Here is a 25,390-nt window from a genome sequence, read left to right as displayed (position 1 = left end):
TTTTACCATTACAAAAAATTGTTTCAGAGATGAATCACCATATTGCGTCATCTTTGTCAAAATATCTTCTTTGTATCAGAAGAATTTCAATCATTAATGATCTTTGTTTTTATTGAACAAAATAATAAATACATTGTTACTGATCCTAAAATTGGATTCCTTCTAGTAGTTAAGAATAAAAGAATATAACAGGAAGTTAAAAACTTGTTAAGTGGCGTTAAGTCGTGACGTGACTATTTCAATAGACACAGGATTGGTTTCCGTTTCCTCTGTAGTAAAGTGCTGCTAGATGTTGTGGTTGCGTGTAGAACAGCTCTGACACTATTTTGGAGGTTATGTTAGTCTACTGAAAGTTCTAGCTGCTCTTCGTAACATATCACCTCTACTGTATTACTTACGATAACCTGTACATCCCCTTGTAGTTGTTTGGTTTAACACTTCTATTCACTCTGAAGACACGAGTTCGAGTCTCTCTTTAGCCATATGTTACGAAACTCTCATTGGAGATTTTAGATGATCAATCTGACCACCTGTTGTGCCCACCAACTTCGAAAGTCCGTTGGATTGATATCTTGTGAACAAAAGTTGTGTTTCTTTCAGTCATTTGATATAATGTTCTTCAGTCTTGACTAACATTTTTGCACGATAAGATACTGTCAATTAGTTGTAGAATGTCCAGTAGATTTAAAGTCTTATGTCCGGTTACAATTAATCATATGAGATTAGCTTGAAGTAATGTAAAGAAACTGTTTCAGATGCTCCAGAGAAAAGTATCAGAATTATGAAAAAATCTGTCTATGGAAAAAATAAAAGTCAGAGAAATAACAAGCCCGTGAGTCAAAGTTTAAAATATTGAGCCAGTATGTCAAACTATTCTTTAGATTATTATGTTAGAACTAAAAAATATCACTAGTTTCGAAATATCCGTTGTTTTAAAACTTCTACGATCATTTCCCCTAAAATTAATGAAAGTTTATATACACAAGAACAAAACAACAATGTACAAACGTTTGACCCCTTTGTAACTCCCAATTACTTTTTTTCTTCATTTCATCTCATATATTACTGATACTGCAAGAAAGAAAGGGATTCAATTGACAACTTTCAGTTTTTACTCTCGGAACAAGTTCAATGAAATTCCAGCGGTTGACTTTCAATATAAACCACTCTTACGCTACCAGTTTTTTTATCGGTCTTGACATCTTCAAATGGACAAAACCTCTTTAACTGCTTATAGAGCAGCATTTCTTCTTGCTGTCCAGGAAAGTAGAAATGTATCCAGGAGTGTGCAGCACATAAATACTTTCTCCTCCTATATAGAATTCGGGTTCGTTTCTGGCCTGAAGCTATGTAGGGGGATACCACTCTGGCGAGGAACTGATTTATCCAAAAAACGTCAAACGCCAATCTACACGCTGGAAATAGAATTACCGACGCTCCTCCATTATAAACCCCTTGAGGGTACCTCACCTGCCGGCTATCTTTAGACTCCAAATCCAGTGTGAGATAACAAAGTAATACGTTTTGTGAAACGCACTCCCAAGTTCGTGAGTTAATAATACGTACTGGCTTCTAAGTTTAATATATATTATATATTGCAGAATTTGTAAATTACAAACCGATCGAAACCTCAAGGTATGGCGGTTTACAGTTAATTATACTTTGGCAGTTAGAATTAAAATCAAATTTTCGAAGAACTATGAGTTGGAATGACTTTTAAGTTTTAAACATTTCGTAGTTATCTTACTTAAAAACACTATTAAAATATATTTAGATAAAACATGGCGAAAAGTTAAAATGTCTAAATAAATTATTCCAAACTTCCCTCATTTAAGTGGACTAATGATCGTTTCCAAATCATTTATCATGCCTTATGTCAAGTTCAGACCTTTTTGTTTTAACGATCTAAATCTGAGATGAACAAATATGAATTTTAAAATATTCTAATTGCTCTAGCTCCTAGAAGAGAGAGGGTCATGTAACAATCATGTTTTATCTTATGTACTAATGCTTCCTTATCTTATCTACATCCCTCGAGAGGATACCTTTCAACCTGAATTAAAGAATCCAGAATATCACGTAACAGAATAAAAATTCAAGAGGGTCTGATCACTCATGCCTGAGATAGCGATCAAACATTAGGATGTATACAAACCTATCGAATAGTTTGAGTGGTATGGCGTGGGCTAACAAAATGAACCCCTTGGTTATGTTTGCGAAAGAATTGCATAATGTTTGCTTAGTTGTTGTTTGGTTTATTTGCAACTGTTGACGCTGCTCAGTGTCTACATCTTGGAAACAACTCTGTTTTGTATATCTAAATGTGCCTTGACGAAAGGCCGAGACATTCATGTGTATGAGACCAGAGGCAGAGATAACTACCGAATTGGTAGACACAGAACGGTGGTTTATTTCGTTTCACAGACAGGTGTTCATTTCGTCAACAAATAACCAGATTTGATAAAAAACACTCCAACGCTCAAAATGTTTAAAAATTGGTTTTTGGTGTGACAAAAATGTTGACAAGTGTTAAAACATATGATTGGGAGACAACCAATTAAAACGACTGAATGGATGATGATTAGGTGTATGTATTATAACAATCAAAATTTTGATGAACAAATGGACAATAGTGTACATCGAGGTCTCATGGTTATTTAAACCAGACCGCCTTTTAGGCAAAGGAAGACAAAAAAAAAAGACTGACTGAATCCGTCGCTGGAAAAGTGGGAATAATTGTTGAATGAATGGGGTGTAGATAAGTTTGAAAATTGTATGTTTGAATGAGATTTCTTATGGTGTGTTATTACAACAATTTTAGCAAGTAAAAAGTATAATTTTATAGCCGTGCGTTGTATAAAGTTCCGACGATAAATTTCAGTAATATTCATGAATAGATTTATAGTTTTTAGAATCTAAAAACAAATAGTTTCTATACTTGTAGTGATCCATGAAGGAGTGTCGTCGGCTACTTTTGTAAGTATGGAAACAGCTCGTTGAGTGTCTGCAGCGTATGCTTGACGAACTCCGCTATAGACTTCTTGAGAGAACGATAACTCTCAGCCAGAGATTACCATACATTACGTCAGACAGTTATGAAGGTGAGGCGTTATCGCTCAAGTGACAACACCAGAATATTAACACCTAGCCCAGGCTAGGCGCTTGCAGTGATGACTTGGACAAGTGGACCGATGGGTCGAATGATGGGATAGTGTTGTGTTTTTCAATAGCCTTCTGACGCTAACGCAAACTGCCTGTATGTTAACGTCCAGGTAAACGAGAAGGTATAGTCGCTGTGCTACGAGTCTTCTATGCAACAGTACTGTAAATAAGAAAGGAAGTTACTTTTACCAAGGACGTAGCGAGCGAGGGGATTCAAGGGGCCCGGACCCCCCAAAATTTTTCAATTGTTTACTTTTTTTGTAAACGATTATTATTATTATTTAAATAATTCAGTATTACTGACATTTACTGCTGAAAGATCGTTCTCAACAAAGAAACGGGTCAAGAACTTTTTAGGGAACAAAATGGGGCCTTACTCTCTGTTCACTACAGTTGTCTGGACCCCCCCCCCCCAAATTTTTTTTCTAGCTACGTTGTTGGGTTTTACTTAATAATTTTAATCGCCATTAATTTCAATACGTTTTGCCATTTTTTCGAAAAAAAGGAGTATTGTCAATTAATAGATATCATACGTTATTAATTTATCTGCAATTCGTGGGATAAATGTCACGCAGCATGAGAGCTCTCAAATTTCTATGAACTCATACAATTTTAACGCATAAACCTTCATATCACGAGAGAAAGCAATTATGATGTAATTTCGAAATGAAATATCTCTCCAGATTGATTATACGCATTTCATTAAAAAGCAAAGCACCATTACATGTAGCCTAATCCATCTTGGGTAATCCAATTTAAATTTCAACGAAGGCTCACAATTTTTATAGCAAAGGATTCACGTGATTCTGATTTCTAAAGCGGAGAAATCTACTTACATGTGGATCTAACGAGCTGCGCGGCGGTTTGTAAGTCAGCCCGAACCATTAATTCTTAAACGCATTACTGGGATTACTTTCAACATGGCTTCCCACAGGAAGCGTAAGTAACGTTAGTCATGCTATCCCAGCTCCTCCCCCACACTTAAACTACAACACCTGCTTGTGTGCAGTAGTCTATGTAAAACACGTTTTAGGGACGTTTAGTTAAAAGAAAAATTTGTTGGCTATAAATTAGTTTTAAAAAACATCTTAACTCTAAAATTGATTGTACATAAAAAAATTCGTGAGAGCAAAACCCGTGAGTAATATGTATATATATAACTATATATATATATATATATTATATTATTACTCACGGGCTCTGTTCTCGTGGAGGTCAACAAGCATTTTGTAAATGTGTTTTGGCAGTTTTTATCTTTAAAAGGAGAAACTTTTATAAGTATATGAGATTTTTAAAGGTTTAAAAATAATCCATACTGCGTAAATTTGATTTTTTTTTGGCTAACCATTTACAACATAATCAAAACTCATCCTTAAAACTAAAAAATTCCTACAAACTCTTACAAGAAAAAATTAGAAATCTTGAAAGAATAATGTGATTATTAATAGGGAAGTACCCGTAGGAGAAGTATAATGGTGTGGGCATAAAGAGATGGGTGGTTATAACTTAGATTGTCAATGGATCTACACGATAATGGATTTAAAGATAGGAGATCAAGAGGATTCCAAATCAACCTAGGGATAGTTGGGCTGATGAGTTGAAAGCGGTGAAGAGAAGAAGGGAAAGATCTGGTTAATACAAGGTATGAGAAGATAAAGATAGGAGATCAAGAGGATTCCAAATCAACCTAGGGATAGTTGGCTGTGGAGTTGAAAGCGGTGTGATAAGAAGAAGGAAAGACTGGTTAATGCTGCTGAAATACGTGAGAGATGAGAAGACAAAGACAGGAGATCAAGAGAATTCAAAATCAACCTAGGGATAGTTGGATGTGGGGTTGAAAGCGGTGATAGGAAAAGGGAAAGATTGATTAATGTTGCTGTAATATAATGGATGAGAAGATAAAGATGATTCAAAATCAACTTAGGGGACAGTCGGCTGTGGGGTAGAAAGTGGTGATCAGAGGGAAATGCTGCTGGGAATAAGGGATGAGAATATGGAAGAGACTGGCCAAGAAGACCCACTGTTGCTGGTAACAACGAAGGTCGAACAATGGTAATGATGATGAGTACAAAATCTCGCTATTGTGTTTTGGAGACGATTGACATTATAATATTCATGACCAAAGGCATACTCGAATTATGTTACTTGCTAAATTTACAGAAAATTACGAGGAAATTCGCTTCCTAAGGTTGACTTCATAGTGTACAGCTGCTAGGTCAAGCAGTTCCTGTTACAAATGTTTCATTACATCCCTAGAGGTGATGAGATCTTCGAAGTCTTATAGGGGCACCATTTTTACAAAGAGCACACTGATATTAAAAAATCCATACTACTCATGTTCCTACAAACTAATAGTATATAGTATATGTCCACGTTTCCTTTGTATATGTCAATGAACATTCAATTATAGTTCGTTCTATTGAAGAATTTAGACTGGATTTGAGTTATTATTCTCATTTGACATTAGAACATTATGAGGGGAATTATCTATAAATAGCGATACGCGGATGTTCTAGAGACAGAACAGGTCGGTCGCCACACATCGCAGCTGTCGCAACTTGATATGATCACAAAAAGTGTTTGTCATACTATACGAAGTGACGTGGACCGCGCGCGGTGGTTTACAAGCTACCTATGATATGTTCTCTTTTATTGAAAAGTATCAAGTCTGCGCACCAAGATGTTGAAAGTAAAGTGTTCAGGGTACATCACAATTTACAAAATTGTGAAATTTATTTGGATTAAATAGGTGATTAATCGTATGTGTCAGCGATGTATATTTATTGAGAATTTCCAATCGAAGAATATAGAACTTATAAAACATATTCTTACCAGATATTCTATAAGCTGTATAAGATATACTTAAGAGTTTAGTCCATTTTAAATTTACAGCATATTTTCTGCAATAATTCTCGTGGTCTTTTTGGATACGTTCGTTACCCTATCAAAATCCTTCACCGTAGCGTAAGGCTTCGGCTCTCTAACCGAGGGTTGCGGGTCATATTTCCCAAGTGCTCCACAAAAATCCTTGACCAACACGACATCAGTAACGTCTCCATCAAGGAACGTGCATCGTCCAACGTGGCATCAGTAACGTCTCCATCAACTAAACGTCTCCAACAAACAACGTTTCATCGTCCAACGTGGCATCAGTAACGTCCTCTATCAACTAACGTCTCCAACAAGCAAAGTTCATCGTCCAACGTGCAATCAGTAACGTCTCCATCAAGTAAACGTCCAACAAACAACGTTCATCGTCCAACCTGGCATCAGGAACGTCTCCAACAAACAACGTTCATCGTCCAACGTGGCATCAGTAACGTCTCCATCAAGTAACTTTTTCCAACAAACGACGTTCATCGTCCAACGTGGCATCAGTAACGTCTCTATAAACTAACGTCTCCAAACAAGCAAAGTTCATCGTCCAACGTGGATCAGTAACGTCTCCATCAAGTAACGTCTCCAAACAAACAACGTTCATCGTCCAACGTGGCATCAGTAACGTCTCCATCAACTAAGGTCTCCAACAAGCAAAGTTCATCGTCCAACGTGCATCAGTAAACGTCTCCATCAAGTAACGTCTCCAACAAACAACGTTCATCGTCCAACGTGGCATCAGTAACGTCTCCATCAAGTAACGTCTCCAACAAACAACGTTCATCGTCCAACGTGGCATCAGTAACGTCTCCATCAAGTAACGTCTCCAACAAACAACGTTTCATCGTCCAAAATGGCATCAGTAACGTTCCCATCAAGTAACGTCTCCAACAAGCAACGTTCATCATACAACGTGGCATCAGTAACGTCTCCATCAAGTAACGTCTCCAACAAACAACGTTCATCGTCCAACGTGGCATCAGTAACGTCTCCATCAAGTAACGTCTCCAACAAACAACGTTCATCGTCCAACGTGGCATCAGTAACGTCTTCATCAAGTAACGTCTCCAACAAACAACGTTTCATTCGTCCAAAGTGGCATCAGTAACGTCTCCATCAAGTAACGTCTCCAACAAGCAACGTTCATCATACAACATGGCATCAGTAACGTCTCCATCAAGTAACGTCTCCAACAAGCAACGTTCATCATCCAACGTGCATCAGTAACGTGCAATCAATACAAATTCCAATGGTGTAATCAAAGTCCCTAAGAGTGTCCATCACCAACAACGAACATTATTACTTCATATGATACTGAGCCCTGGTATCTAAATACCTCCACTTAAGTTACTCAAATAATTTGTTTATACGTTGTAAATTTAGTGAGTACAGTACAGTCTTGAGTAAATGGTTACTGTTGCAGTAATTTAGAGTTTACTCACAGGTTACGCTTATCAAAGTCGGCCATCGAGGATCGATTTCACACAACCACGACAATTCTACCTGTTGGCGGGAAAACTCAACAAAGGCAATGGAATATAACCTTCAACTTTATTCCTAAACCTCATAAACAAAAGGAATTCAACGTGCCCCAGACGTTTTTGAACCTATTTTATTTTTCATTAGCCTATTTCAAAAATCATTTAAAATTATCGATTTTACTTAAAATGTACAATTAAATAGAAGACAGTGTAAGAATCCGATCCTGCAGATTTAACACACATAATTGCGAACCAACATTAGTTCAGGACTATACAGTGTAATGTATACGATCTTATTTCTTATACGATCAGATTTAACAGAACATCATTGCGAACCAACATCATTTTTGTACATTTATTTCGTAGTATTCGTTTTGTTTGATTTAGTACTACGGTAATTTTGGCTGAGCTAAAATCAAAAGAAACTCTCTACAAAAATATTAATAGAAAAAAGTTGCTGTCCGTCCATCTGTGTACGTGGGTTTACATGATAACGACCTAATGTACAGTACAGAAACTTAAACATTCTATCATAAATTTTTATGTTCACATTCAATAGGACACTATTATATTTTGTGACTGCGTTACAAGAGTTCTAAAAGAAGAAGTACTTATAGTAATAAAATTCACTAAACGCTCGAACTAAACCGAAACTCCATAAAATGGCAAGATTCGCTAAAACATTTATTATACTATCGGTATTCCTCTATATTAATAAAGCCAAAAAGTTTACTAATGGCAATAAAAACCAATTATTTAATTTACTTCATAATAAATTTATTGTTTTACAAAGAAACAATCAAATTAATAACTTTGAGGTTTTAGTAAGCACTTATTGTTCAATGTTTGAGCAATAATTGTTTATAGGCTACTTCATTGTAATTAGTAGTGTGCTGAACAAATTTATTTATTTAATTACAAATTACAAAAAGTATTTGTTATATTTTATGGTTTCTAGTTTATATCGCGTCTAAATATTTCTAACACAATTAAAACATTGTTATAAATTTGGCCTCATTGAGGACATCCATTCTCAGTTAGATGATATTAAACTAAAACTGGCAAACGGAGCTGTAAGGCGATTGGCTGGCTGCACACTGAACAATCACAGAATAATGTGACTTCTTTATTACAGACTTCAGTTTATAAAATATTATGCTACCTAAATAATAATTCGAACCGCGAATGCTGTCTTTACTAAAGTTCGGTTATTTTCACTCGTTTTTCTTACACGATAATTCAATTAAACGATTTCAATTAAACTTTCGTAAAGAGGGGACATTTATAAAAGTATTTTCTTTAACGCTTGTGTTTGGAGTTATTTTTAAGTTATGATTTTTACTTAGAGTATTCAAAAATGTATATTTCCACAAACATCTCTAATGACCTATAAAATCTCGTAGTATAAAATTGTATAAATATAAATAAGTAGTATTAATTGAGGATGAGTAACTGAGGATATAATCCAAGTAGCCAATATTATTCCTGTTTGGTGATTCAAAGCCTACTGTATCTGATGTTTATCACACTAATTATTGTTCGTGTGAAATTGCAGTTATTGCTAATGACTAAGATTGAAAGTAGAACAACCGGTGTTGAATTCCAACACTTGACCTGACACAGACAAGGCATAAACTTGGCATAACCAACACACTGATGCGCCACTCCCAGGCTCACGGCATTATGCCCGCAGAGCAATTAAAAGGCAAAGTTCAACGTGAAACAAGCATTAGGGCACGCGATAGATCCACCAAACTTTTGAACCAACTTTATCTTTGAGGCGTAATTAGCCAGGTTGTGTACCCCAGCTAAGCGCTCTTTTCCGAAATTAATAATTAAGCTGTTGAAAGTTCAACGTTACACATTGCTGAAACTATAATGGAAAGGTGTTCCTTTTTCCACTAGAGATGCATAATGCCTTCAGCAATCGTCTTCATTTTACTAAGTGAATTGAATGATGAATTACAGTTTTCTTTAAAATTAAAATACGATTGTTAGATTTAATCTTGGATATACTCGTAACAGTGATTAAAATTAAAAAAATAATATTTTCTTACATTAATTATTTTACCTTAAACTGGATTTTTATTTTGTTTCCGTAGAAAAAGTCTCTGTCTAAAGTGATTTTTAATTGTTTTTAAATCATATAAACATCTTATTGTATGATATATTATAATATATTTAATTCGTTTACCTTTGAAACGAATTAATAAGGAGCTTTTAATGATCAAAAATAAATCTTAGGAGAATATTTTACTGAGACCCTTACGTTTCAGTAAAAAATAATGTCTAAACAAAGTTATTTTTTTTAACTGTCTTTATGGTACAATATTAGGTTATTATACATGATTGTGGGGTTGATTTTAAATTTTCTTTATCATGGAAGTATTGAAATTTCAAAATATTTTTTTATAATAGTTATTTCACCTCAAACTTTATTTTAATTTTGTTTCCGTGGAAATGTTGCTGTTTAAAGTGATTTTTTAAGTATAAAAGTTATATAAACATATAAATGTTACATAGTTTCTTATTGATAATTTCATTTATCAGTAAAAAGCAGCTTTTTATGATAAAAAATAAATATTATGTAAATCTAAAACCTTACGTTTGTCGTCTAAAACCCTCTGGCACATTTCGCATAGTCACACAAAAAATAACTCGGCAATTTTCAACATGGATTCGATTTTATCTCTGGCACTAAAAGGGTTAAGCAGGTCGCAACGTGCTTGACAATTGAAAAATATCATGAATTTATAATTCAAAGTTCTAAACCTTTATGATATGATGGTTCTGAATCGTCTTTTTTTATAGATGATACATATGGAAATATTTGGGATTCTATTCTAGGTTGTGGAACCTTCACTGTAAGAAGAAGATAAAGAATGGTGGAAGGAATCCTAAAATGACTATCAGGTATTTGAATAGAGCAACAGACCCTAAAATCGCGGAGAAGAGAAGTCAATATAAACTGTTTCTGCAAGCTTCCGCTGGTACTTGGTGTCAGATTTCTCCGCACATTAGGATCGTGAGGACAGCCGCACCGCCCTTGGTTGAGACATCATTTTTCCGCTTGGTCGACGAACATCTCTTTGCGCCACTCGCTTTCCACGCTTCCAAAGTTAAGCTGCACTTCCGGTGTTGGGCTGGGCATTAGTGTCAACACCTGAGAAGGGCATCGCGGAAAATTGACGAACCATAAAAGCACTGAAGGAAGATTAATGCGTACAGAACCTCCTCTTATTGTAGGATAAGCATTATAATGTTATGTTCCTACTTTGGTATCCGATTATTCCGCATTACAAACAAGGTTAGATCGACAGTTTTGTAATTCATGTCTACTTTTACAAATGTTCATATGTTAATGAAGTCATAAATCACCAAATATGTAAATTGAAAAAGTATTCTGTGAATGTTCTTGTCTAACATTATTAAACAATGGTGGATAAAAGCTTTTCGCTTAGCTGTGAGTTCATGTGTATTTATCGGGCGAGGCTGACCTGGTTTTTGCAAAGGCTTATCTAACAGTCATGCAAACACCCCCACCCGCATCCAACCTCCCCATTCCTAACCTCAACCTCCAACCAACCCACATCTATCAACTGTTAAGAACAAAAGCATCCCCAGTGCACTGCCTTGCGGCACACCGTCACATTTATAAGTGATGTAATCAGGTCGACTAAGGTTAGCTGCAGAATTTTTTGTACCTTATTGTGGTGCCTTATAAATAAACAATGAAACATTTCGAACAAATTTGTATGCTTCACAATGATTGAATTTTAGAACAGCTGTTCGATAGTACAAAATCCAACAGGCTCTGGTATAATATGACATCAAATTGTATAAATACTAAAGAAAATACGCTGAGACTCAGCCGGTTGTGTGTTTTTATATTAATATAACAGAAGCAATTGGAACATACATATGAAATAACTATTTAAAAAACAGATTTCTTCTAAAGATTAAGTCAATTCTGGAGTTTTGAATTGTTATCTGTTATCTTTCACTTGAAGGTATTTTTACGATCACTATCTGGTGTGATTTTTTAAAACTAATATGGTGATGAAATGTAGTAAAAAAGATGTTTCTTGTAAAGGCTGAAAATAACCAGATGACAAAATGATCATTGATTGTCAATGGTTCTATGTTTCGACAACGTTAAAATATGCTTGTTAACTTTTCGGCATGTATTGTTGGATTATCACTTGAAGAAGAGATTAGATACCAGTTCATGAAACGCCGGTAATGGGTAGTACGAAGCATTGACTAATGTTGTATAATCGTCTACTAACGGCTACTGACTTATGCAAGTAACAGTATAAATACAAGTATAAATCTTCCAAGTAACTTTTATCATTTCTTATCGTGTTGCAGCATTGCGATAAGACAGCAGACGGCTCTGTGAGTGACGAGCAGGGTAAGCAGTAGTTGAGTGATGTTTGATAAACAAAACGATTCATACAGCAATATCCTGGGCCAGTTGTATATTACGACGAAGCGACTGCGGCATGGAACGTGTGCCAAGTATTGGAATGCCCTTACAAAACCAGAAGTCAATAATCGCTTCTACTGGAAAACTAGACGCTCTGATCATTTCTATCTAGACGGCTTAAAATGTTTTAAGTAAATGTAGCCACTAGTTTCAATTAAAAAAATGGAGGCACTTTCTGTGGTAGAGTACGCGCCAACTTGGATGGCTCTCATTTATTTTCTTTACACCATTGTTACGAGAACCCAAAGTGACAATTGTAATTGGAGGAACAAAAGTACCCATCTATGTACTCAACCGGAAAGCATTGGGAGAGAGTAAACGTCGCTTTGTACATATGACGTAATATATATGTAGCCCTATCTTTTAAAACCCAATATTTAGCAAATTACTCAAATGTTTATTTCATGGTTAGTTTGCCATGTAAATTGTACAACAAAGGTAGAGTTTTATTCGGGGGTTCCCAAAGTAAAATCAAGGCAAAAATGTATGTATATGAAAAGATTAGTCTTAATTAGTCTGTGACAATGATGAAAATAACCAAAGCATCATGTTGTATATTCAAAATAAACCATGATACATGTGTGGAATGAATCTCCTATAAATAACCACGCAATAACGAATTAATTTATTAAAAGCTCCTACTGTGGGAATTTGTTTTTATTTAGTTTCTTATTATCTGAATCAATAGCAATCCAATGTTTTGAATGCAATAAATTAAGAAAAAAAAAACATAGCTTAATTTTTTACAAGTAATTGTGTGTATAAATTATTAACAATATCACGGCTTTATTGATTCCGCTTATTCACAAAATACTACACCGATGAATAAAAGATCAATCTTTGGGATGAGGGCAAACCACCATCTTGTACTTCGTTGCCGAGAGAGTTAGTCAGATGGGTTTTCTCTTTGGAATATTGCAGCGTGTGTTACTTTTATTTTGTTAGCCGGTGGTTGAGCCAGTAGCCGTACCGAGCCTTTTTCCTAATCACAGCTACAGCTGATCGTGACGTCAGCAAACTGGTTGCTAACCTCGTCGCTGGATGTTTCAATTACTTGTTCGTGTTGTCTTAGCGTCTTTTCAGGTAGTTCCGGTGACTTCCTAATCTAGTTTTCACAGGGTGTGGTCAGCTCTTGTTTACTTGGCTTCCAGATTTCTTAGGATGAATTTGAGCTGCGAAATTTAGAGGATAGAGTGATTTGACAAAGCTGGTTGCCCTGCTCTCTCAATGTCCCTGTACAGTTTAGTGGTTTTAGTACCGTGCGTAGCCTTCCAAAAAAGGTCCGCGTATCTCTGAAATTAGATTGGGGCCCAGGTTCTTCCAAATTCAGTTAAAACCACACTTAAAAATTTCAATATTATATACTGGGTACATCGGGTTTTTACAACGTGGAGTAAACATTCAATGATAGATCGCAATGATCGAGTAGATTTAAACAAACCTTTCTTCTAATTTACACGCTCAATCTAACATTATGTATATATATTTTTGTTTACTATGCAGCAGTAAACTAATATGAAAAATATCATGTTTACTTTCTCTTAGCTAGTAACAAACTTGTGTGGACAGCGTTTCCCTATTAAAAAGCTTCCAGATCTAGTTTCTGGGTGTAACACTAGAAACTCTGCAGCAGGAGTGGCCACACATGTTTTATATAATCTGTTTTATACAGAGACCAATGGCGCTAACTCGCTCCACGGATAGCTTTTGCATGGGTGCCAAACATATCAACAATGTTATCGTTATAACCTTCTATGTTCCTCAGTTCCTACAATATTAATCTCTTAATAAAGCTAAACACACATGTAGGCTACAGAAAATAAATGTTCTGTATAAGTTTGTTGGACATTTGATAACCATTAAAATACACACAGGCGCACGCGCACACATAAACACACTGGTGCTTTAATGTAACAAGCATAATTTACATTTTGTAGATGTGAATCTTCAAAGGTTATTTTATATTTGACCAATGGTACATTTCATAATTGAATAAACCGATATAATGAAGTATCCATGGAATTGACTGAACGTAACGAAGTTTTAACAACCAATCCAACAAAGAACCTTCACTACCAGCACATGTTACTGCGTCACATGATACAATTCCGTACTTAATTTGCTTACAAATGTATTCATTCTGCGTTTCTCATTGCCATCAAGGTCACCATAGGACCAATGGAAAATATGTATGTTTACCTAAAATTAATGGATTTCTTCCTTGGGCTAAGGACCTTCCCATGATAAATTAGTGTACAGACAGACATACAGACGACGGATGAAGGACAGCACAGATAAGAAGGCCCTTACGGGTCATCCTCTTGAGTGCCAAGAGCCGAAATGATCGGCCAGCCGAGGTTTTCGAAAAGTGCCGACGCCCACTAGATAGGCTTTTTGAAAATGTATTGTTCTGTTTCTAAATGTTGACAGATGGCATTATTCTTAGTCTCAATTTATACATACAAATAAAATCAAAATAAGTTATCTATGTTTATTTGATTTGTTACTGCTGGTAAAAGCTTTTTGCTAAATATGAGAGACAACTTATATGCAAGTGCAGGTTTTTAACATTTTGCACTAACATAATATAAGAAAAATCAAAACTAAATATTACAGATGGTTACTTTTTTGAAACTTGGTAAGTTATACTTGTTTCTATTAATCTAGGGAACAGTGAAAAATATGCATACAAATGTATTATAATAAAAATAAATTGTATGTATTTTAAAATTGTTTAAACATTACAAATTGGTAATTATTTAATTTGAAAATGTCAAAAAAAATTTATAATTCAAATAAATATTACAAGTTGTAGCTTATTTTCCATCCTACACAATCCAACAAAAATAATCTCGTTATGTTTATATTTAAAAAAAAAAGTTGTAAATTATTTTGTAAATCACTACACAAATACCAAACATCATTAGTAAAAACTTAGTTTTTTGCAGATAGATACTTACTTTCTTGGAACTTACTTCCTATGTACATAAGGAACAATAAACAAGATGTAGGTATACAATTAAAGTAATATAATTTAAAATGTTTGTATTAATTTTTTTGGTTCTTTATTTAAACCTTTTTAACAGGTTTTATCATTGAAACCAATATTATAATGTTAAGCCCTATTTCTCTCCTTGCATAGTAAAACCAAAATTCAACCAAGTTTATTTTTTTTAAGTTATGATCTGCCGTAAGAAATAGAAATAGAGAAGCCCTACGGTTAACACCGGGTCTGAATATTATTAACATAATTAATTATAATCTTGAGATATTTCTATCTTAGTTGTGTGGGCTGTAGGTCCTAATATATTGATTAATCGTATTAATAGCGATATCAATGTTTTGAAGCGATGTTCACGGAAGAAGAATAGACCTATAAAATATCGTCGCGTAAGAGCATAAATTTATTCAAAATATATTAAACTTGCTTCAATATTTAAAAAAAATATTTGTGTAAATTAGATTAAGAGCCCTTGTACATTCGTGTACTATACATATTAACTACATTATATTACATCTAGGACAGCTATTGTAGCACAGTTTAACTTATCTATTGAAAAACATAAGGAAAACAGGAAGGGCGCATAATTTTTACTTTTGTTGTGAATATTAACACTAATATCTGCTGGTAAACGAACACAGCATTACAAAATTTTGGGGTTCCTGAATTAAATTCTTAAATTATTTCTTCGGTGTAGATTTATCTTTAATCAAAAGTTTGTAAGAACGAAACTGAAAATCCAGTTAATTATAAATGATTACCAATTTCGTTTATTAGTTAATCAGCCATTTCTCCAGGGTTTGTAAATAAAATTTACAACTCCAAAATATCTCAAAACTAGATTTTAAATTCTGGAGTCAATATAATTTTACTCTGTTCACAAAGAAATAACAGGCTTAAGAAAATCCCCCCCCCCAAATCTTTTAAACTTTAAAAAAAAACCACACCCAGTAGTTTGTTTTAAGTTAGAACACGTTTATGAGGTCTTATAGCTCAACAATTTCCCAGAGGAAGATTCCCGAGGCCATATTTTTAGAAAGTGTTTTGTGCATCCTAAACCACCCAGTGTGTTACCCCCCCCCCCCCGAAATAATATTATATATACATCACTGGGTCTGAGTAATATCATGCTACATATACTTGTAACCGAGATTGCGAAACGAAGACGATGACGTTTGCAATGCAATGTACACACCGAGTTACGACTGCAATAAAGATATTGATTGTTATTACAATAAACGATACGTTCATAAATATTATGAAAACACACCCGAGATGACAAAAAAATTATCTTTAAATTATCTCAGAACTACAACAGTATAACAAGTTATATTCACCAAACATTTTAATAACAAATGGTGCATTTAGGATTAAAGGTAAACAAGTAATAATTTTACTGAAACCCAATAATGAAGTATATACATAACTTAACGATCCATAGCTGAGAATGATATGGATGTGCTACCACTATATTTCGTTCTAAAGATATTTCTAAACTTTAAACTCGTGCTTCGAAAAAAATTGATCACTTTATGAGACATCCACTTTGGGATTGTTAACATTCGTCCCGACCTGTTGGGTCAGAAAAATGGTAAAGTTAATAAGGAACACAACATAGGAGGCTACTTAAAAAATAATTTAATTAAAATGGAACGTACCTAGTATCTAAATTAACTGTTAAATAAAAGTAAATAAATACAAATTTTCCAAATATAAATAAAAAAAAATACAAATAAATACAAATTATAAAGTAATAAATATTATATAATGTATATTTATTTACCAGTGATATAAAAACGTTTCAATGCTCTAAGATTCTTCATTGTTAATAAAAGAACAAATTTTGGTTCTCTCATCAAGTCCATTGTTTAGTGGTTTGAAAGAATATCGCAAAACTTATAAGATATAGTTTATTAATAAAATATTCCGAAAGTTCAAAATCTATGTTCCTTCTTGTGGAACATCTTCGCCCAATTGTGCAAATCCCGGAAGAGGAAGAAGAGAGCAGTTAGGCCTTTCAAGTATCCGGCAGCTAGTGTTGATCCGCCAGGAATCAATACCACAGATGCTTCTCTCGACTCAACATCCTTTCAGATGAAGTTTAACGCGCTCTGTGGATTAAACCGATTTATCCTAAGAGTAAAACAAAATTGGCAGTCTGTGCTCTGTTAGGATTTATTTAAGAGAGGAAATGTAAACAAGCGTTCTCCTACCTTCGTAGCTCCTGGAGACCGTCCAGCCGAGTATGGGGACACTACTGTACGCGACGAGAGAAGCTGTGCGACTGACGTGCAAAAGTGCGGGCCGTGGCGCGCGTGCGCAAGCTTCATCAGCTGATTGTCATTATCATCTCGCTGTGACGCGCCGCAGAAGCGGCAGCGAGGGTTGTTAAGTGGTTATCCGCTCTTTGCAGCAGGGAGATCTGGGTCCCTCTTTACTTTTGTTGTGCATAAAGGAAGGAATTGACCTCGTCTTGCTACTGTACTCGTATACTTCACCTCAAAAATACTTTTTCGTATTTAGGGCGTAGTCTAACATTTTACAGTTATTAAAAAAAACAATATTTCCTTGCCATTAATTCCTCTAATTATTAGTCAAAATCCAACTTTCATTAAGACATCCATTACAGGTTTACCAATCATTGACGAAACCAAAATCAATCATTAAATCCTCATCGTTCAAGTTGTACGTTCTCCCGTAGTTGTTGCTAAATCTGAATTTTATTTACCAAGGAGTAACGAAACGCTCTTCAAGGAACGAATACAGTACATAGAGACGTCAAGTTAGTAATATCAAACTCTTAAATACATTCTTGCACAACCGTGACATCTCATTGTACAGGTATTTGTGTAGTGCCTTCTTTTAAAACTTGAATGTGTATTATCTCTCACGCAGAAGTGGTAGGTATGAATCAAAACAAAATCTTGAATAATTAATGTCCATATATTTTTGTCACCTTCAATGTTTTTGTTTTTATGGTCCTCGCATTTCCTTCCAATTTGTTTCTACTTATCGTCCGAATTAACTTTCACGAATTCGTAAGCAATAAGAACTAGAAGAAAAAGGCAAGTCATTTAAATTCCGTTTGAAATGTCCTTCTTCAAATTCTTTGTTTCCGGTATAGACATTACAAGAAAAATGGATACTTCTTTGATCAAATAAAATGATACAACGAAGTAACGGGGGATCCAATTTCACATTTTGAACTTAAAATCAATAAGGGTTTTCCTTGGACCACGAAGACTTTATGTACCAAGTTTTAAGTCTCAATGACTTTTCCATCAAGAGATAACGCCCAGACAGGTAGACAGACAGACGGGCTGCCCTATGACCTGCTGACCTCAAAATCAATAGGGTTCTTCCTTGAAGGAAAAGAAACCTATATGCTGTTTGAAGCCTCTATACCTTTCTATTAATAGTTATAGCACAGACGGGAACTGAGGTTTAATCTTTTGGATTAAAAATTGAAAAACAAACGTTTCTTCCTTGGGCTTAGAGGAACTTATGACATGTACTATCTTTCATGTTTCTAGGACTTTTCTTGTCAAGAGTTAATGCACAGACTTACAGATAATGACACGTCTTCAATAAGGCCCTATCAGGTCCCTAATAATTAATTATGCAAATTTGAGAGAGGATGTGTTTACAAAAAGATGAAGAAGAAACCATAGTCCCTCGTTATATCAGCCAAATCCATCTAAAGTCTATCCAAAACAAGCCCTTTTGTCAACACAAAAGGGCTTGTTTTATCTCTGAGTCCGTGGGCTGTTTGTTTGGATGAGTTATATAAAACCAAAATGTAGTTGTTCAAATTGTTGTTGTTCTTTAAACGCAACAATAATTATGAACAGTAACATTTAATTTAATAATTATTTCTTCTCATAAAAGTAGTATTAGTGATGGTAAAATTTGTAAAAAAACTGTAGTAAAATATAGTTTAATACTTTGCTAATGTATTTTTAGATTAGTTTATTCCGTGAGCCAAGTAGGTGTTACGTTCCTGCATTTGTAAAACAAGCGCTTTGATTGGAACACAATACTATTTTTACTTTAGGGCCACCGCAAACTCTTCCCTTAAAGGAACATAATTTTACTGTATTTACATCAGTGTAATAAAAAAAAAAACTTGTCAGCGTTTATTTTCCAAAAAGCTGGGATTTACAAGTTTGTAATTAATTTTAACAGGAAATCCTGCCTAACTAAACCGTACTAATTAACGCAACTCGACTATAAACTAGACCAACAAAAACCGTCACATCGAAAAATTTCTAAATACTGCATAAAAAGGAATCATCTCAATACAAACGTATTGGTAACACATTTCTAGCAACCCTCAGTTGTTAATATTTCTAACGTGCGTTTTTTAAAGCGTGAATAAGAATACTAAACTAAGCTGCACACTGTGCTGATTTATTTATCAATATAAGTACTTTGTGCTTAGGAGCCATCGTAGTAGTGCGTTCAGTTGTGCACTTAATGAGACAATGAGATCACCTCTTCACCTACATTACACTATATTTTATAGTCTAGGTGTCTCTGATGTTGATACGATGCTAAGAGTTCGTTTTGAGCTTCTTCGTGTTTTGATCTCTTCAGAAGAACATAATACTAGATTCCAGGAGTCAGGTCTGTGACTGGATTCCAGACGCTGCACTAAGAGAAAGGTTAACTGGAGCTTAAATCAACATTCACATAATTAGACCGTACTAACAAACGCAAATCGACTAAAGTCGTAGGCCAATAACAGTTATTCAAATGTATAGTGTGTATCGTTTTTCCAGAACTTTGCAAGTGGGCGAAAGATATAAGTGGGAAAATTTGGTATTACAGCATACGCTCTAGAAACTGATACTAAGTCTAATGAGTTACACCGAAGAGGATATTAATTTATCAACAACTTTGTTCATGCCCTTTAATTTCTGATTTTTCTTCCATTTCTTATTAAAATGTATCGAAAAGTGTTAAAAAGGTTTAAGCGATTTTGTGTCAGAGTTATTGAACAAATAAATATAATATCATAATAAAAACGTAGTTTGCCGCTTTTGTGAAATCAATGTATAATTTCTAAATTGTCTTTTTGGAAAAATTGGAATTCAGAAAAATGCGAACTTTTAGTATAATTTCACTTTCAGCTCTAATAAATAAAAATATTATAAAAATAAAAAAAATAATTGTTCATTTTAAAGTACTTTACATTTTGTCTAGAAAATGCAACATTTCCTTTAATCTAGGATCAGCACTTCAATGCCAAATATGGTTAAAAGTCCTGATACCCTAATAATATTTTTGTGTGAGGACCTGCCTTTTGGATTGATGTGAAACCTAAAGGAACATTGGATTGAAATAAACACAACAAACTTATTAAATATCACAAATACAATAAATATTTTCGTAATGTGAACAAATTTAAATGGTACAATCGAACACATTTTGAATCGACTTGGACATAATTATTTGACTCAATCAAATGCAGTAAGTCGAACATTGGGTTGGCGGAAACACAATCAAACAATATATCGTAATGAATGTTTGCTCTGATGTAAGAAAACGATAAATATTGTTATTGAAGAATAAATATAATATTTCATGGCTAAGCGACAATCAACTATTTGCATAATGTCTAGATTCACAAAAAACTCATCGTTCCAAATTTCCAAAGTACTGCATAAAAGTACTCATCTCCATGTTAACGCATAGTAAAAGGTTTGCATCAACGTCCAGTTTTAACGCTTCCTGCGCGACGTTTTTAACGCGTGTAAAAGAACACTTATCGAAGCCGTAAATTGCGCAAGACATCTGCTGTAAATGGCAGTAAAATCAAACAGAGATCAGACAAATGGAAGATATTATCTCAATAGCAATCGTTCACGGTCGTTGAACTCTTAATGTCTGTTATAAATATTGAAGATAAAAACTGTAAAACTGCGACGTGCCACACCCTGACTCGTCGACACATCCTGTAGATAATGGGCCATCCTGCAAACTGTTCATTGTTGAATTTTTTCGGCACTTAGGCGAGTGAAGGTGGTGAGAAAGCTTATATCGAGTAAGTCTACTCCAACATCCACATTAGAAGAACAAGGAACAAGACTATGTAACCTCTGGATCAAGACATGGCTCTTTAACTGATAAGCACCTGAATTGTCAATAACAATTTGAATTATTATTTTGGAATAGTGTTCTTTAAAAACGTAAAACAACAAACTTTTCATAATTTTAAACATTTCATCTAGATCAAATCCTAATGATTTCAGACCTATCAGCATATTGCCTTTATCTTGGAAAATATTACAGTAGTTCATTGTCATAGTCCTAAAAACATCTTGTTTCCAATCTAACCACATCACTGAAATAGTTCTTCTTCGTGTGACAGGTAATATCATATTGCCGGTGGGTACAAGACGACATAAAATACATTTTAACCCTAATCGATTTGTTTCACATTTAAGACATCTTATATTCAATTTGAAAAGTTTAGGTCTTTCGAAAAAAAAACATTTTCTTTTAATAGTAAGTATTTTACCATTAGGTATTTGTGTTTCAAAAATTTCTTTTTGTGTACGATGTCTCTTGTGATGTTATACAGGAAGTAATTGAGAATCTTATATTGTGGACAAAATGTCATATTAAAATTGAATTCTGTAAAACGTAGTTTATGATTACCAAAACACAATTAGACCTGTGCAGTAAAATAGTCCTAAACATTGAGGACAAAATTTATGTTTATTTCGCTCCCTAACTCTAATAACACTAGAATCCTAGTAAGTGCACTTACACTTATTGATATTAAAGAAAAAGGATAACATGTTTTTGAATGCATATTTTTCTATTGCTTACAAATGCTTACTTCAAGATTATTATATAATTAAATTATTATTTATTTTCTTGCAATAGTTTGTGCAGTATGTTATTTACTAAATTTGTTGAATATATTTCCACACTGTAGTTTTTTGTTGCTGGATCCAACTACAGCCATATTAATAAGTATTCTATAATTAATTGATTAACACATGATGATTTTTAAAGGAAATTACAATATACAACAAACTACGGTATAAGATTTGTAAACCAGCAGTTTAAAAATTGTATCTGATCGGTCTTAGAAAACTTAAAAAAAATACAACTTGTATAAAAATACAAGGAGCATATTAATTAGCATATTCAACGAAATAATTGTATTTCCCAGACATTTTAAATTCCTTTACTAGTCTAAAATATAAGATTTTTTAATACAGGACTAGATATATATACATCTCTGGTATGAGTCATATATATGAGTCTGGATTAAAACACGCGGGCGCGCGCGCGCGCGCACACACACACACACACACACACACACACACACAATTTTGACCAATTGAATTTCACTTCAATGTTCAAGTCTGGGAGAAACCTTCGGCTTCTAATTTTAATTGTTGCAAGTTATTTAAAACAGTTTCTTCTCAAAACTAAAAACTGTACCATATAAATGGATTAATATAAGTTTACGTAATAATGCACCAAAATTGTTATATCGGTAAGTTATTATTGAAAACCAGCTTTATTCTTTGTAAATTTCAAATTTATTTTGAATTTTTATTCTAGGACTGAACACAGTTAACTGAACTTTAATATATTTCTTTCCAAAATCTTCAAATACTACTTATATTCTCAAATTATTTTAAGATTCCTTCACCCAACAGAGCCCCTTAGTTACTGTTACGGGTCTTGTTTTTTTTTATGTGATACTGAAAAACGCAATAAAAGTGCCCACTTACGCAAAATCCCACGCAGGCGCTAGTTTTAACTCTCAATATAACTATCACAAGCACACTACAAAAAAATCGTAATGTCTCATAAGTTACTCTTATACTACCCGTGCCAATAAACCCATTACAGTTCATGGAGGCACGCGATTGGCTTCCAGCAAACATTAATACATGATCAAGTAGGATTAGTAAACATCTCTATAATCTTTATTCAGATGTTAGCAAAACCAAGTACCTTGAAGTACCCCCTTTCCTCCCAAGTAATTTTCTTCCAACACTGTATTATCCCGTATCCTCTCTTGAGGAATTGTATACAACATTTTTAACCTACTCATTAACAATTCTACTTACAAACTAATAATTTTTAAATTATCTTCTGTATTCTTTCATTTATTAACACTTTTACATTGTTTACATATATTTAGTAAGCTAATAATGATCAAAAGCGTCTATACGTAGTCATTGTTGCATAAGCTTCGCGATGTAATCATTCTAGGTGTTACAAAGTAGTGTGACATGAGATAAGAGCGTGAATCACAGGCCCAACACAGATTGTTATGATTTTGGTTGTAATCCAAATTCCCTTAGTCTAATACTTTCCGTGGCCAAGAGACAAAATTTCAGCAAGGGTTTTGGCTGGGAATCTTTTTTTTCAAGTCTCGAGCAAAATATCAGGTTCATTCTTTATATTACAAAGCACTATGATCTATTCACAAAGTTAATCTTCTCAGCAGCTAAAAGGACAATCGAAGAGGGGTTTAAAAAGAATACCTCTGTGAATGGAGTAGTGAATGTGAAGATCTTTACAGCGAGTTTAATGATACAATTAAATATGTAACACTGCCGAGCTTCTGCTCCACAACCTGAAGAAAGTGGGGAGAGAAAGAATGACGGACAAAGACCTAGGGACCCTCAGTTTTATTCTCATCATAAAATAAAATAAGAAGTTTGATAATTAAATACTACAAAGTGCTTACACTTTGCTAACTACATCTTCTAAAGTCTTTAGATAATCCTAGTCTAGAGGCCAGGCCGACAGAGTCAGATCAAGTTGAAAACTACCGTCCAATAATACTTTAATTTTGGCTTATAAGCTACTTGAAAGCTGTAGTACGTTTAAAAAACAAAGCCGTATAAAGGCTACAACGGCGATCCTTTCAATAAATAATTTTAAACTAGCATGATAGTTTTTTGGGAATTTTTTATCTTAATCAGCTATTTTCAGCGTTTTTTAGCATTAAAATACAAAATATTAAAAAAACAAAGTGGGTGTCGCTATAGTGTTACGTTATTTATTGCGCATTAACCAAAATAGGCAAAAACCTATTGAAATTTTTTTGCGTTTACTTCAGTTTCATAGGCTATTTTCAGCTTTTTTGTATTAATGTGCGAAATATTTTAAAACAAATGAGTGCTGCTATATCACTATGGCGGCACCAATTAACCAAAATACGTCAAAAACCAGAGGAACATTTTTTAATGTTCTTTTGGAATTTTAGCTGTTTTCAGCATTCGCTTAGCATTAAGTGTGAAACACACAAAAAAGAAATTAGCGCCGCTAGATCGCACGGTTTGAAAATCGCCTCTTTCGACCATATAGTGGCTACTGTCTATAGGAAAGGCCTTCTTTACGAATCTAATAATCTTGACCCATCCCCTGTTCTTAATTCAATTCTACGTTGAGTGACAAAAAGTTCATTGTCTTTCTGGGCCATAAAGAGAGAGCCTTCTTAGAAATCTTGTTATGCCTCAGGGGTCATTTCTAACTGATCTGCTTTATAATATACTCATATAAACCACTGACCTCTCCAAAGAAGAATGAATTTTCATCCCAAACATATGGATAACATATTGGAATGTATTTGACTGCAGACATAAATTTTAGATTCCAAATCTAACAGAAACAGTGCGGGTGGTGTGAAATTTCTTTGGAGGGAATGGTTTTTGTTGAAAAGATTTCATACTAATATGTGGGTAGGAGTGATTTTTTTAAGCTTTGGTGGCATTCAGGCTTTCTGTAAATCCTGCAACTGCGTAACCGAAACCCAGTTTAATTTTCTACAGCGTGAGTTAGATAATATTTATGATTATAGAATTTCATAATTACTAACATAGCTAATCATATATTGCAGTTTAACATAATATGGGCTAATCTTTTTCATTCGATCATAAGAAAATATCCGTTTTATTAAATTAAAATTCTAATTTTGTAACATTCTACAGGATTGAATCCACTATCATGATCTGGAAGAAGAGCTGCAGCCCTAAAAGCTGCATATTATAGACAACGTATGTACTTATCTTGACTCATGTAAGCTATTGAACACATGGTATCATAATAGATTATTAAAATTTATTTACTTATTTCAGCCTACTAGAGTTATGTGGGTGTGATGACGTGTTCCTTGATCACGAAAGGCTTCACAGAAATAAAAAACTAAATTATTGGAGTGTTTATTTATATATTTATAAGTAATTTCCAATAAGAAAAGGGCTTCTATAATGTAATTATTTACTTCTCAATCCATTTCAGTTAGTCAAAACGTATTTGAGTGTAAAAAGTTAATATTTAATGATTAAAAGTAACTAAACTGTAGTAACAGATTGGTTTACTCTCGAGTAATATAATTTA

At 34.0% G+C, this 25,390-nt stretch overlaps 1 protein-coding gene across 1 annotated transcript in view; it reads right to left on the bottom strand.

Annotated features, from left to right (window-relative positions):
- Positions 1–17,293, bottom strand: part of LOC124353638 (tubulin polymerization-promoting protein homolog) — a 66,508-nt gene extending 49,215 nt beyond the window's left edge. The window contains exon 1 of the mRNA XM_046803569.1: positions 17,224–17,293. The gene's annotated coding sequence lies outside the window, so the exon portion shown is untranslated. The remainder of the gene's footprint in view (positions 1–17,223) is intronic.
- Between the last annotated feature and the right edge of the window lie 8,097 nt (positions 17,294–25,390).

The sequence above is a fragment of the Homalodisca vitripennis genome, chromosome 2 (assembly GCF_021130785.1).
Source record: "Homalodisca vitripennis isolate AUS2020 chromosome 2, UT_GWSS_2.1, whole genome shotgun sequence".
NCBI lineage: Eukaryota > Metazoa > Arthropoda > Insecta > Hemiptera > Cicadellidae > Homalodisca > Homalodisca vitripennis.
This window is presented reverse-complemented; position numbering and strand designations above follow the sequence as displayed.